The sequence below is a fragment of the Carassius auratus genome, unplaced genomic scaffold (assembly GCF_003368295.1).
Source record: "Carassius auratus strain Wakin unplaced genomic scaffold, ASM336829v1 scaf_tig00025698, whole genome shotgun sequence".
NCBI classification, from domain to species: Eukaryota; Metazoa; Chordata; class Actinopteri; order Cypriniformes; family Cyprinidae; genus Carassius; species Carassius auratus.
This window is the reverse complement of record NW_020525450.1, coordinates 402571-417127: the sequence shown is the minus strand read 5'-3', so window position 1 is coordinate 417127 and position 14557 is coordinate 402571. Positions and strand designations below refer to the sequence as shown.

General features: G+C 41.1%; 1 protein-coding gene across 1 annotated transcript in view; it reads right to left on the bottom strand.

The window, feature by feature from the left end:
* Window positions 1-14113, bottom strand: part of LOC113078417 (NACHT, LRR and PYD domains-containing protein 3-like) — a 62022-nt gene extending 47909 nt beyond the window's left edge. Inside the window, exon 1 of the mRNA XM_026250747.1 lies at window positions 14015-14113. The gene's annotated coding sequence lies outside the window, so the exon portion shown is untranslated. The remainder of the gene's footprint in view (window positions 1-14014) is intronic.
* Window positions 14114-14557: the final 444 nt, after the last annotated feature.

The window sequence follows — 14557 nt, the reverse complement described above, 5'->3', positions numbered from 1 at the left end:
CAGTGGTGTTATCTTTGCAAGAGTTCCATGCATAAGGATGTGAATTGCAGACGGAGAAAGCGGGACAACGTGAAGCGGGTGGTGGATGAGGAGGACCACACCTTTGCTTTTAAGGTGGGCCAAGTGGATGCCGTTCCGGTCAGCGGAGTGAAGGAAAAAGGCCTCATGGTTGATACAGGAGCCACGTCGCATATTATCCGGGACATCACACAGTTCAAGGACTTTGACAAAAGTTTTGAGCCACACAAGCACATCCTAGAGCTGGCTGATGGAGAGAAGACCAGCGGTATCACCTTGAGGAAATGTACAGCCAAAGTTCGCCTGAGAGACAACAAAGGTTGAGTGGTGGAAACGATGCTGATGGGGGAGCTGTACGTCTCATTTTTCCACAGGACATCTTCTCAGTCAAGGCAGCGACGTCCCAGGGAGCGACGGTCATTTTCAAAGAAGGTCAGAACAGACTTGTTCATAAGAACCGTGTAACATTTAACATCCAGGTGTATGATAGACTGTTCTATTTAAGCACTGTTACAGATGATGTTGATCAATGTCATGGATTTTATGATATCCACACATGCCATGAAATTCTCGGTCACTGTAATTATGAGGATGTGTTGAAGCTGGAAAATGTTACCAAAGGGATGAAAATCAAAGGTATAACTGAAATGTCTCATCTAAAATGTGAAGTGTGCACACAGGGTAAATTTGTCCAGAGCAGGAACAGGGAGGCAGATGAAAAAGCAAAAATTCCCCTTGGACTTGTGCACACAGATTTAGCTGGACCTATGGAGCCGATAGCAAAAGATGGTTTCAGATATATCTTGGCATTTACTGATGACTATTCAGGTGCAATATTTACATATTTTTGAGAGCAAAGAGTGATACAGTCAAAGGAACAGAGAAGTTAATTGCTGATGTTTCACCCTATGGCAGAATTAAATGTATGAGATCTGATAATGGCACCGAGTTTACATCCAGGGAATTTCAGCCCTGCTCAGTAAAAATGCAATTAGACACGAAACCTCAGCTCCCTATTCCCCCCATCAGAATGGGACTGCTGAGAGAAGCTGGAGAACTTTGCTTGACATGGCAAGGTGTATGTTAATCGAGAGTAGCTTACCAAAAATGTTATGGATGTATGCAATCCAGACTGCAGCTGCTATTCGCAACAGATGTTATAACAGACGTGTAGGACAGACCCCATATTATATGCTGACTGGAAAGAAGCCTGATCTTTCAAGAATGAAAATATTTGGGTCAAAGTGTTATGCATACAAACAGAACAAGAAAAAGTTAGACCCTCGATGTGAAAAAGGGATTTTCATTGGTTATGACAAGAATATCCCTGCATATCTAGTTTCTATCCAGACTCAGGAAAAGTGAACAAAAGCAGGTTGGTTGAGTTTCTCACAGAGTGGGACAGAATGCCACACTCAGACAGATCAGTCAATGTGTGAAAATGATGTGCGTAGGGAGAGCGCTGAAACTCACCTACCAAAACCTGAGATAATAGAATTAATAAATTCCCAGGACATAAGATCTGAAACGTGTGACCCAAGCCCCAATACAGGTGAAAGAGAAAGGGTTGAGAGCAGGCGTTATCCACAGAGAGAGAAGAGGCCTCCACAGTATTTGAAGGATTATGAGTATGGAATAAAATGTGATGATGACCATGCACTAACCAGTATTGATTATTGTTATAGAGTTGCATGTGACGTACCCCACACTCTAAAGGAGGCTATAAGCTCACCAGAGTCAGAATTGTGGAGTAAGGCCATGCAGGAGGAGATGAACTCTCTTAAGGAGAATGATACGTTTACCCTTACAACATTACCTGAAGGTAAATATATAGTGGGGGGCAGATGGGTCTACACAGTGAAGGAAAACCCAGTTGGAACAACATACAAAGCTCAGTATGTGGCGAAAGGGTATAGTCAAGTTGCAGGCATTGATTATAATGAAACTTTTTCTCCAACTGCTGATATGACATCAATACGTAGCTTAATGCAAATTGCAGCTCAATATGGTTTAGAACTGCATCAAATGGATGTTAAGACTGCATATTTGCATGCCCCTATTGATACTGAATTATACATGGAACAGCCAGAAGGATTTGAGGTCAAGTCAGAAACAAGTGAGAGGCTTGTCTGTAGACTTAAAAATACACTTTATGGTTTGAAACAGTCAGGGCGGAATTGGAATAAAATGCTAGATGATTTTTTGATTCAAAATGATTTTAGTCAAAATCCTTCTGACCATTGTGTTTACAGTAAACAAACTGGAGGTGAGAAAATCATACTGATAGTCTGGGTTGATGATCTTCTTATTTCAACAAGCGATAGTCAGACACTCAGAAATGTGAAAAGAATGTTGGAGGAAAGATTTAAAATGAAAGATCTTGGTAAACTTACACATTTTCTGGGTATTGATTTTGCACATGGAGATGGTGAAATAAAAATGAACCAGAAAAGGTCCATTATTAAGATTTTGGAGAGGTTTGATATGATTAATTGTAAACCAAGGTCAACTCCATGCAAAAATAAAATGCAATTTGATAATGAAGGTGAACGTGTTGATCCAAAACTGTATCGAGAAGTGGTTGGTAGCTTGATCTATCTAATGACCTGTACTAGACCAGATCTAGGTTTCATTGTCAGTAAGCTGTCACAACACTTTTCTGAACCAAAGAACCAACACTGGGTAGCTGCTAAGCATGTATTGCAATATTTAAAGGGAACTGTGAACAAGGAATTGTGTTATAGGAGAAATGATGTAAATCTTAATCTCTTTGCATTTAGTGATGCTGATTGGGCAGCAGACCAAAATGATAGAAGAAGTACAACTGGTTACTGTTTTAGTTTGTCTGCCACTGGTCCTGTTATTTCTTGGAGGTCTAAGAAACAATCCACAGTTGCTCTTTCCACATGTGAGGCTGAGTATATGGCTTTGGCAGCTACTGCACAGGAAAGCCTATATCTTGTCCAGTTATTAAACAAAATGGACAATGAATGTATTTACACACCAGTGACAATTTATGAGGACAATCAAGGGGCAATTGCTTTGTCCAAGAACCCTATATGCCGTCAAAGGTGTAAACATGTTGATATTAAGTATCATTTTGTTCGATCTGCACTTGAAGATGGAAAGATAACTATTGAATATTGTCCTACAGCAGCCATGGTTGCAGATATTCTGACCAAACCTGTAACCAAAGCCATGCTTGATAGATTTGTGTGTTTTATTTTTGGTGTGATGTAAATGTACATGATAACTATATGTTATTCAGCCTAAGAGCAAGTGGGGGTGTTGAACATTGGTGACCTTGAATGTGCTCTTATTATGACTGTTGTCTAAGAGGGTGTGAGTCTAAAGGGGTGTGGTTCATTCATTATGCTGTTCAGGTGTTGCAATCTAATAAATGACTGCATGCCCCTGTGAGTGTGCACACCAGTCAAACGAAACCAGATGGCTACGTGAGTTTATTCCTCCGTCATGTTTTCAGGGCGTTCACATATCGCGTCTTTTGCGCGCTCAAGTTCATTATTTCCAATGTAGGCGCGCGGCATGCGCGCTCATAATGGAAGCGACGCGCTCGTGACGCGTACGCGGTGCGACGCGCCCGTTTTTTCCAGGCGCGTCCGCACCGCATCGAGTTAAAAACTTCTCAACTTTTCAGAATGCCGCAAGCGCACCGCGGGTCATGTGACAAGAACTAAACTTTCAGCTTCATCCTTTCTCGTAACAACGTTAAAAGCTCAGCCAAGATGAAGGAACAGCTGATCATAGTTGTGTATGGATTGCCATTTTGAAATAAATTTAGTAGCAGAGCTACTGCGAGCGATTTTTAGAGCTGCAAATCCATTCATCCTTTGCTGAAATTTCCACGTCTTCAAGGAGAGAGCACGTCATGGTTGCTTAGCAAAGGCAGACGCCTCAGGGGCGCAACTGCCCGAGCGCTTTGGAAAGAAGGTGAAAGCGGCGCGCCTAGCGTTTTCAACGCGTTTTTATGTGAACGGCCCCTTAGTCGGCTTTCTATCCTTTATGTTACGATGGCAGCTTCAACAGAAAATTTCGTCTTGCTCCGACGAAAGTGACTTGAACGCACATGCCGTCGTAAGCACGACTTCCAACCTCGTGCGTACGAACTTCCCAGGAGGACTTGAACGCAGGATAAGTGCAGGTCAGTGGGGGAGAACACCCTCACCCACCCAGCACCAGACGTCATTTGGACGTCGTTTTCTGGTCTAAATCAAGTCGGCCCGTCATGGCCATCTTTTAGACCAAAAAGCGACGTTGAAAATTGGTCTTCATTTGGTCCGTCGGATTTGGTCCAAATTAAGCCCAAAAAGCGACATTGAAAATTGGTCTCTGATTGGTCCGTCGGATTTGGTCCAAATTAAGCCCAAAAAGCGACATTTAACGTCCTTTTTTTTTTTTTTTTTTTTTAATCCAAATTTAGCCCAAAAATATATGTAAATGGGCTTTAGTCCAAATTTAGCAGAAAAAAAACCTTTTATTTCGCACCACAAAGCCATTAACATAAACTAGTGAAGAAATATATTAGACATCATGTCTGAAGCGCTGTTAAATATATTTAAATATATTTTGAAAACACTTGATGGTCACGCGCTGTACTCAACTGTAATGCTAACTACAAGAGGTAACTTCGTGCATTTTTCACAATATATTTCGCCTACATCAGCATGAATCTGTAATTTTCTTATATGTGTGTGTTTATATAATATTTTCATAATGTATATGTGTGTGTGTTTGTTTGCCTGTTAGTTATTTTGATGTCCACACTGTAAGAGTATTAATTGGTTAGTAAACCATTATTATATTATTCTTTTAATTTTTTTGTATAATCTGTAAATTAATTTTCTTTTCTGCATTTCACCTCTGCTATAGTTTATTTATAATAAACATGGCATTGTATAATATTGTTGGCTTAGACAGATTGACAGAATGACAATGTTTATGTTCTAGATCCTTTCATGCTGATGGCCGTGCGTGTATCCAGATGAAGAACATTTTTAGACATTATGAAACATATAACTAGTAAGTAACACCTCAAACATACACTACCATTCAAACGTTTAAGGGTCAGATTTATCATGTATTTACATTTACATTTATTCATTTAGCAGACTCTTTTATCCAAAGCGACTTACAGATGAAGACAGTGGAAGCAATCAAAAACAACAAAAAGAGCAATGATATATAAATGCTATAACAAGTCTCAGTTAGGTTAACACAGTACACATAGCATGGGATTTTAAATAAAATAATAAATAAAAAGAAAACAGATAGAATTAAAAAAAGATTAGAATAAGCTAGTTAGAGGTTTTTACACACACACACACATATATATATATATATATATATATTACACACACATATATATATATATATATATATATATATATATATATATATATATATATATATATATATATATATATATATATATATATATATATATATTACACACATATACACAAACACACATACACACACAATTGCATAATAAATGTAAAGAAATTACTAGGGGTGTCCTTGACTAAGGTTTTTCACTGTCGAATCAGAATTTTTGAATCTTGGTGATATTCGACTGATAGTCTAATCATATGTTTGGGGCAGAATACACTGAGTCAAGTCTGACATTCGACCGTCATAATTACTGATCTTAACACACTGGTAAAATGTGTTATGAACACCTCGCAGATATAAACGGGGTAAATAATAGTTCATCATTGATGGATCTTTTCTATTTCAGAGACTGAAAATCATTGATAAACCACAAGGTAATTGTAACTTACTGCAAGAGGAATAATAAGAAGAAAAGAAAATGCATGTGTGATTTAATATTGCTTCTTATTTTTCAGTTTTGAAAGTTCTTTCTTGTCATCTTTGTGCATTTCAGATGTTGTGCATATTTATGGATCAAATTATTTAACGTTGTTTAACTTTTTAACATTATAATATTGGCTGTCTTCTCTTTTTTCAGAGTTTAGCTCTGACCCCAGTTAAGCAGACCTGAGCAGCTGATCAAGGATCAGCAGAAACTCTGCAGAACGGTGCTCCTCCAGCCCAGGACTTTACACCAGTGTTGTAAGTCATTCTGTCTCTTTATAGTGCATGTTCAGAACATATTGCAGGAGATCTCAACATTGTCTCTTAAGGTCCACTTACATGCAGAGTTTTACACCAACCTAGTGCAGTGCACCTGAACACATTAATCAAGGTCTTCAGTTTTGCTAACTATAAGTCACAAACAGGTGAGTGTGATCAGGTGTGGACGTAAACTCCGGGGGTGTTTCACTCAGGTCCGTTGCTCAGTACTCAGTGGTGAAGGGCTGCCTCAATCACAATTTTCTTTTTACGGTGCACTGATAATTCGCTATAAGATTACACGTAATAGATTTTAAAACACAAACCAATAATATATGTCAGCATAAACATATCACTAGACAGGTAATGTCTAATCTAGTAAACATTTCCAATTTATGAATTAAATCTTGCACATACATGTAATAAAGTATTTATCATAATGTGCTGTAAATTGCATTAAAAGAAAGATATCAGTTTTATTGTTGTGCATTAATGTCAGTAGTGATGTTGTACAATGAGGGCAGAAATAGTCACCAGTGTATAGTGAGCCACAGTGCTTACAAGAGCCTACATTTGTGTACACAATATATTCACAACTTGGCAAACTGTGAAGCTGATTGAGACATGAACTCTGCATGACAGTGGACCTTAATCCAAGCATATGTCTCTGCAGGAAAGTAATGGGAGTTACCAGATCAGGGTGTTTTTAGACCATGATACCTGATTGGCTGACATCATAGTGACGGTAGGTTTAGGGGTGGGGTTAGGTCAGGGGGATCATTTTGATTGCATGATTTAGAAACACCCAGCAGTTTGAATACACACACTAAATCATAAACGCCCCCTTTACTCTGCAGAGACCTACGTCTCACCTTAAGGGCCAGAGTTGACAACCCCTGACATACTGATTGGTTAATAATCCCTCATGAAGAACGAGTACACTTTAATTTGTACATTTTGGACAACCATTGTTTTTGTATTATAAATTTACATTTTAGTTACTGTTTTCTTTCTCACTTTAGATGCTGGAGAAAAAACAGTGAGGATAAAGCATTCAAAGTGGAAACATCTGCCGTGGCTCATTAATCCAGAATTGGGAGGGAGGAAGGAGGAGAAGAAGCAGAAGATCAGAGATCAGGCAGAGATCTACTGGTGTCCCTGTGGGAACCCCATTTACCAAACGTGTTCGTTAAACCAAAGATTTTCCTCACTCACCTTTATGTTGTTCTAAGACTTTTGTTCATCTTTGAAACATAAATGCAGAACTTTTTAATGAAATCTGAGAATTTTTTTTTAATATAAAATAACGCATTCACACAAGCACCATGATGCATCAGTGTTGCATTGGCGTGAGAGCTGGTGCTTTTGTCAAAATCCATTGGGGATTCATAATTTCTGAATGGATTATTTTTGCTGTTGTTGTTGTTTTTTGCGTACACAAGGCATCTGTTAAAAAAATACCTTAATTTGTGTTCTGCAACATGAGAGTAAGGAAATAATGACCGATTTAAATTTTTGGTTGTTCTAATGTGGTTATAATTGGTCATAGTTTATTGTCTTGAAAAATTATATTAATACAGACAGATGGATTAATTTGATAAGTTTATAGTAAAGACTTTTAAATTGATTAAAAAAAAAATCTAAAAAAATACTACTCTTTTGCAAGGTCTATTAAAAAAATACTGACAAATGTAACAGTTTCCACAAAATATTGGGCAGCACAACTGTTTTACACATTGATAATAATCAGAAATGTTTCTTGAGCAGCAAATCAGTATATTATAATGATTTCTGAAGATCATGTAACACTGAAGACTGGAGTAATTGTGTTAAAAATTCAGTTTACAGGCATAAATTACATTTGACAATGCATCCACATAGAAAACAATTATTTCTGTAGTTATATTTCACAATATTACTGTTTTTACGATCTGTTTAATCAAAGGAGACTTAAGATGTGATCAAGAATTTACATGAAAGATGTAATGTGTCAATAAATGTGTCAATATACTGTGAATTGTCTTATTTTCACTAATTAGGAATATGAAAAATAATTCACGGCTGTAATTGGGTCTGGAAAAGACGTCTTTTCACCGTTCACTTTTCAACCACATTTAAACGCAGGGCTCTCAAGTGTCACGCATTGAGCGTGACAGTCACTCATTTCGGTCTTTTGTCACGCACTCCCGCCACACATTGTATTTCTCACGCAGAAAAACAATTTATAATATATTTAATATGCCGCAGCGCCCAAAAGTTATCTGGTCGCGCCGCTCTCACTATGGAAACCGGCAGGAATCAAGCACGTCTCCCCTGGAGTTCTTAATCGAGCCTGCCACTTAGATGGTAAGATGGCGGCGCGTCCACACGCAGCGGCTTCTCTCTGTCCCGACAGAACGGTGTTTTCGTGTTTTTTGTCTTGTGAGTCGCAGTGTTTTTGTACGTTGTCGTCGCGTCTACCTGTCTGTAAGCGCAAATACACTCGCGAGTTTCTGCTCGATGTCGGCAGGACCGCATTTTTACAGTTAAACTCCGCGCACGCGGAACAGCTGCGGGATCTCGATCTGCTACGGAGGCCTTCACCATCACCGACCTCCACTACTGCATCTCGCCCGCAGCGGAGGCGCCACAAGCGGTGTGAGAGGAAGCAGAAGAGGGGGAAGCGCGGAGGTATCCGGGCTAGGCTAACGGCTAACCCACACAAGCCATCTATCCCCACCATCGTACTGGCTAACGTACGCTCGTTGGATAATAAACTGGACTACATCCGATTATTACGCTCAACTCAGAGGACTGTAAGAGACTGTTGTGTTTTTGTGTTCACGGAAACATGGCTCAGCAACAGCGTTCCAGATGGCGCTATTCAGCTCGACCAGCTGACGTGCTATCGAGCGGACAGAGCTCTCGTCGCGGGAGGAAAAACACGCGGCGGCGGGCTTTGTGTTTACATCAATGACGCGTGGTGCCGCGATACTGTTGTGATCTGCAAACACTGCTCACCCCTGGTGGAGTTTATGATTATTAAGTGCCGGCCGTTCTATCTGCCGAGGGAATATACTGCTATACTGCTCATCTCAGTTTACATTCCCCCAAGCAACAGCTGCAACAGGAACGACGCACTAAATGAACTGTACCAGCACATCAGTGAGCAGCAGACAGCACACCCCGATGCTTTTCTCATCATAGCTGGGGATTTCAACCATGCTGACCTTAAGAGTGTGTTTCCAAAAATACACCAGCACATCAACTTTCCAACACGAGGTAATAACATTTTGGACTTTGTTTACACCACACAGAGAGGAGCTTACAAAGCCCTCCCCCTCCCCCACCTCGGAGCTTCAGACCACATCACTGTTATGCTAATGCCTGCATACAGACCACTCATTAAAGTTGCCAAACCAGTTTACAAACAGATTAAAGTGTGGCCAGATAAATCATCAGAGGTTCTTCAAGACTGCTTCAACAAAACTGACTGGGACATGTTTAAACAGGCTGCCACATGCAATAACACCACTGACCTCCAGGAGTACTCAGAGACTGTCACTGCCTACATCAATAAGTGTATTGATGATGTAACGGTCACAAAAACCATCACTGTCCAGGCCAACCAGAAGCCATGGATGACGGGGGAGGTCTACAGACTCCTGAAGACACGGAATGCTGCCTTCAGAGCTGGAGATGAGGTGGGCCTGAGAACAGCTAGGGCCAACCTGTCCCGTGGCATCAGAGAGGCTAAGAGACAGCACTCCAGGAGGATAGCTCATCAATTCAGTGACAGCAGAGACACTAGGAACCTGTGGCAGGGGATACAGACCATTACGGACTACAAGCCCCCACCACGGACCTGTGACAACAACATCTCTCTGCTGAACGAGCTGAACACCTTCTTCGCTCGCTTTGAGCAACAAAACAGCACCACTGCACAGAAGACTCCACCTCCTCCCGGCGACCAGGTGATGATGCTGACCCCAGACAACGTGAGGAGATCCTTCAGCAGGATCAATGCCCGCAAAGCTCAAGGTCCTGACAACATCCCTGGGCGTGTACTGAAAGACTGTGCAGCAGAACTCACTGATGTCTTCACAGACATTTTCAACATATCACTGAGTCAGGCTGTTGTTCCCACATGCTTTAAAACCACTACCATCATCCCAGTCCCAAAGAAGCCATCTCCATCCTGCTTCAATGACTACCGTCCTGTTGCACTTACCCCCATCCTCATGAAGTGCTTTGAACGGCTAGTCATGCACCACATCAAGTCTGCCCTCCCCCCCTCCCTGGACCCCTTCCAGTTTGCATATCGGTCCAACCGGTCGACCGATGATGCCATCTCCACTGCTGTCCACTCAGCACTCACCCATCTGGACAAAAAGGACTCATATGTCAGAATGTTGTTCATAGACTTCAGTTCAGCATTCAACACAATCATCCCTCAACAGCTCATCTACAAGCTGAGTCAGCTGGGGCTCAACACTTCGCTGTGCAACTGGCTGTTGGACTTTCTGACTGGAAGACCTCAGGCAGTACGGGTCGGCAGTAACACATCCAGCACCATCACACTGAACACTGGGGCCCCCCAAGGATGTGTGCTGAGCCCCCTCCTCTTCACTCTGCTGACCCATGACTGCACGCCGTCACACAGCTCCAACCTCTTCATTAAGTTTGCGGATGACACGACTGTGGTGGGTCTCATTAGCAACAAAGACGAGACAAACTACAGGAGTGAGGTGAGCCGCCTGGCCAAGTGGTGCAGTGACAACAATCTGTCTCTGAATGTGGAGAAGACAAAGGAGATTGTTGTAGACTTCAGGAGAGCACACACTCAGCACGTTCCTCTGACCATCAACGGTGCGACTGTGGAGAGAGTGAGCAGCACCAAGTTCCTGGGTGTGCACATCACAGAGGACCTCTCCTGGACTGAAAACACCGCAGCACTGGCCAAGAAATCACAACAGCGTCTCTACTTCCTCCGCAAACTGAGGAGAGCCAGAGCCCCACCCCCCATCATGTACACCTTCTACAGAGGCACCATCGAGAGCATCCTGTCGAGCTGCATCACTGTGTGGTATGGCGCCTGCAACGCGTCCTGCCGAAAGACTCTGCAACGCATAGTGAGAGCAGCTGAGAAGATCATTGGTGTCTCTCTCCCCTCCCTCCAGGACATATATGGAACACGTCTCACCCGCAAAGCCCTCTGCATCACTGGTGATCCCACTCACCCATCACACAGCTTTTTCAGCCTGCTGCCATCAGGGAGGAGACTGAGGAGTCTCCAGGCCAGGACCAGCAGACTGAAGGACAGCTTCATCCACCAGGCTGTCAGGAAGCTGAACTCCCTCCCGAACCTGCCCCCCCTCCCCTCTTCTTCCCCAGGCACCACTGAACTATGAACCCCCCCCCCCCCTCCACACACACTAATTATTATATGATTGCATGCACTAGTCACTTGTGCAGCATTGTCCTGCTCACTACCTCATTCGGCATGGAACTGACGTCATTCCACTACCTCACCAGTCAGTTAAATAAAATAACTGCTCTTGGTCACCTGTCACTTTAATCAGACTTAATAAGATATTTTTAATAAGTGATTTTTTTTGCACTAAAAAATCTTTTAACTGCACTGTTGTTCACTTCATTGATTTGCACTATATCTGTCATTTGCCTTGCGCTGCTTTATTTAACTTTATTTTTAATTTTATTATATGTCTTTTTTTATATCATTCCCTTATTGTATAGTTGTTTCTACATTTTTATATTTGATCTAGTTATTTTTTTAGGCTTTAATGTAAATGTTAACTGTATGCACCGGGGTCTGAGAGTAACGCAATTTCGATTCTCTGTATGTATGTACTGTACATGTGGAAATTGACAATAAAGCAGACTTGAACTTGAACTTGAACTTGAACTTATCAGCCAATCAAACAAAAAGAAATAGGCTACACAATAGCCAATCAGAAAATAGCACTATTGTATCTGGGTAAGATTTAAAGCAACAACCAATGAAGAAAAAAGGGTCCTGGAATTGTTCACCATCTTCCTCGTTCTCCCACAGAGGAAACCACTGGAGCTCCGAGCATCACTTTGAGCACAAAGTAATGATCTCCTGTTACAACAAATTCACAACTTGTTTGACACAAACAATGACAACTTGACTGCTGTTAGAGAATGTTTCCCAGATAATTAGCATCAGTTTTTCATGAGTGTCTGTTACTTAGCCAACAGTTTTACAGCCTGTTCACTGACAACATCTGCTCAGAACAAGTAACCTTAGTCTAGGCCAGTGGTTTTCAACCTGTATTGCAGGTGGGCCGCCAATTATTTTCTGCTCATTTCCAGTCCATTCTAGGGCTGTGCGATTAAAGAAAACGTCCTAAAATCACGATTTGAGCGTGCGCATATGCCTAACTCCAGGTTCACACACTGTCTGTGATGCGCCTTTTTTCTGAGCCAATGTTGACGGATCAGAGTGTTCTCACTGCGGTTCAAATAATTCATGTCTAACACATGAGCATAGAGTGAATTTGTCAGTGAACAGGATGCAGTTTAAGTGAGAGGAGACACGTTTTAAGTGTGCACACTCTCTCCTCGCAAAGCAGCGTGTATCTGAGCAAGCACGACCTGTTGTGTGACAGAGCAAAGGAAATCTGCTGCGAACAGAGAGATTCGCACTCGTGCATTATTTTAATGTGCTTTCGCATTATATTTATGCGCTCTCACTGCTGACCGCATACACATACTGTATACACACAAACACCTGAGGCACCGCTACAATTAATGAGCTCTATGAACAATGCATGGCAAAAAAGAAAAAAAAAGTCCCTGTATACAGGATTTTTTTTTATTTTATTTTTTTTGCCACAAGTCTATACATTTTTTTTACATCTTCACTATAGTGATAATTTTGACTTATGTCTGTTCTAGAGATGTTACAACTTTTTGATAAAGCTCTGATTGGTTTTCTTTTGAAAATATGTTTCAAATTAATCCTGAATGCATTTATGACTGTAAAAGCACAATTGCAAAATTGATCAAAAAAATCGCGATAGTTTTTTTTTTTTTTTTGTCCATATCGCACAGCCCTAGTTTATTCAATAAATATAGTTTAAAATCTAGCTTCTGAGTACTAAGTTATTAACCCAACAATAGCGGGGTCAGTTAATTTTTTTGAAGTGGGCCACGCAAACATATGTGTTTGGTTGTGTGGGCCGCGAGTTGAAAAAGGTTGGGAACCACTGGTCTAGGCCTAGTCATATTTTCGTTATCACACGATGACCGACATATTGCCACATTATAAATATATCTCTCTCCAATAGGCTTAATAATTTTATTAGCACTAAATTAATTAAAGTGTATTGCATAGTCGATGTTATAGGTCACTTTTAAAATCATGTCATATTTTATAATTATATAATCCTGACCATGGATGCATTAATCATTGCATCTGTCTTTTTAAAATTTTTTATCAGATTTTATAAATGGAAATTGAATAAACACTTTGTATTTGGTTAAATTTTCTTCGGGGGGGGGGGGGGGGTGTCACTCTTATCTGTCTTCAAAACTTGAGAGCCCTGTAAACGTAATTTGGACGTCTTTTTATAGACGTCTTTTCACCTTTCACTTTTCAACTAAATTTTAACGTTGTTTAGACGTCTGCCAATGACGTCTTTTCGACGTCTTTTCAACGAGTTTTTGCTGGGTGGGCAGTTTACTTACAAGTTAAACATTGTCTTAATCTATAATCATCTATCTGCTAACACAAACTTTCCAGCATCCTGACAGAGGCAGATTTGATCACTGCATGAAGAGCTTTAAATAAAACCATCACATTGACTTCTGCACCGCATTAAAGAAGCAGGAACTGATCAATGGCATCAAAACAGCGAAAGAAAGATGAAACACTCACCTCAAATAGAACTGGATCTTCTTCTTCCCTGTTGAACAGATCTGAAATCTCTTTCACTTCTAGCTAGCGATCTCCTTTCAATGGAAAGTAGCTAAACCCCGCCTAAAAAGTCGCTAGACGACATACGCTAATTAGCATATTCATGACGTAAGTGCGTCGTCTTGACTCCCTGACTGTGCTCAATAAACAGTGGCGGAGCCAGAGGGGTGTTCAGGGTGGCACTGGACATCTGATAGGCCACCCCTGGTGCCAACCCTATAATTACTATTCTACTATTTCATTTTCTTTGTTTAATCGTACTGAAAGAATCATTTATTTTAGCCGCGAAACCAAGGATGCTACGCGTCTGGGCTAGTGTTCCGCATAGTGCTTCATCTCGTCTACTTCCAGTCTCTCGTGCAAGCGCGCTCACGACACGGGTTCGTTTTCGCGAAATATCGCAGAGCAGCGAGGACACAGACAACGAACTGACGTACACGACACAGCAGAAAACTTCTCAGCATTGAAAATCTTCAATCATGTTTTATTAAGAATTTCAACGAT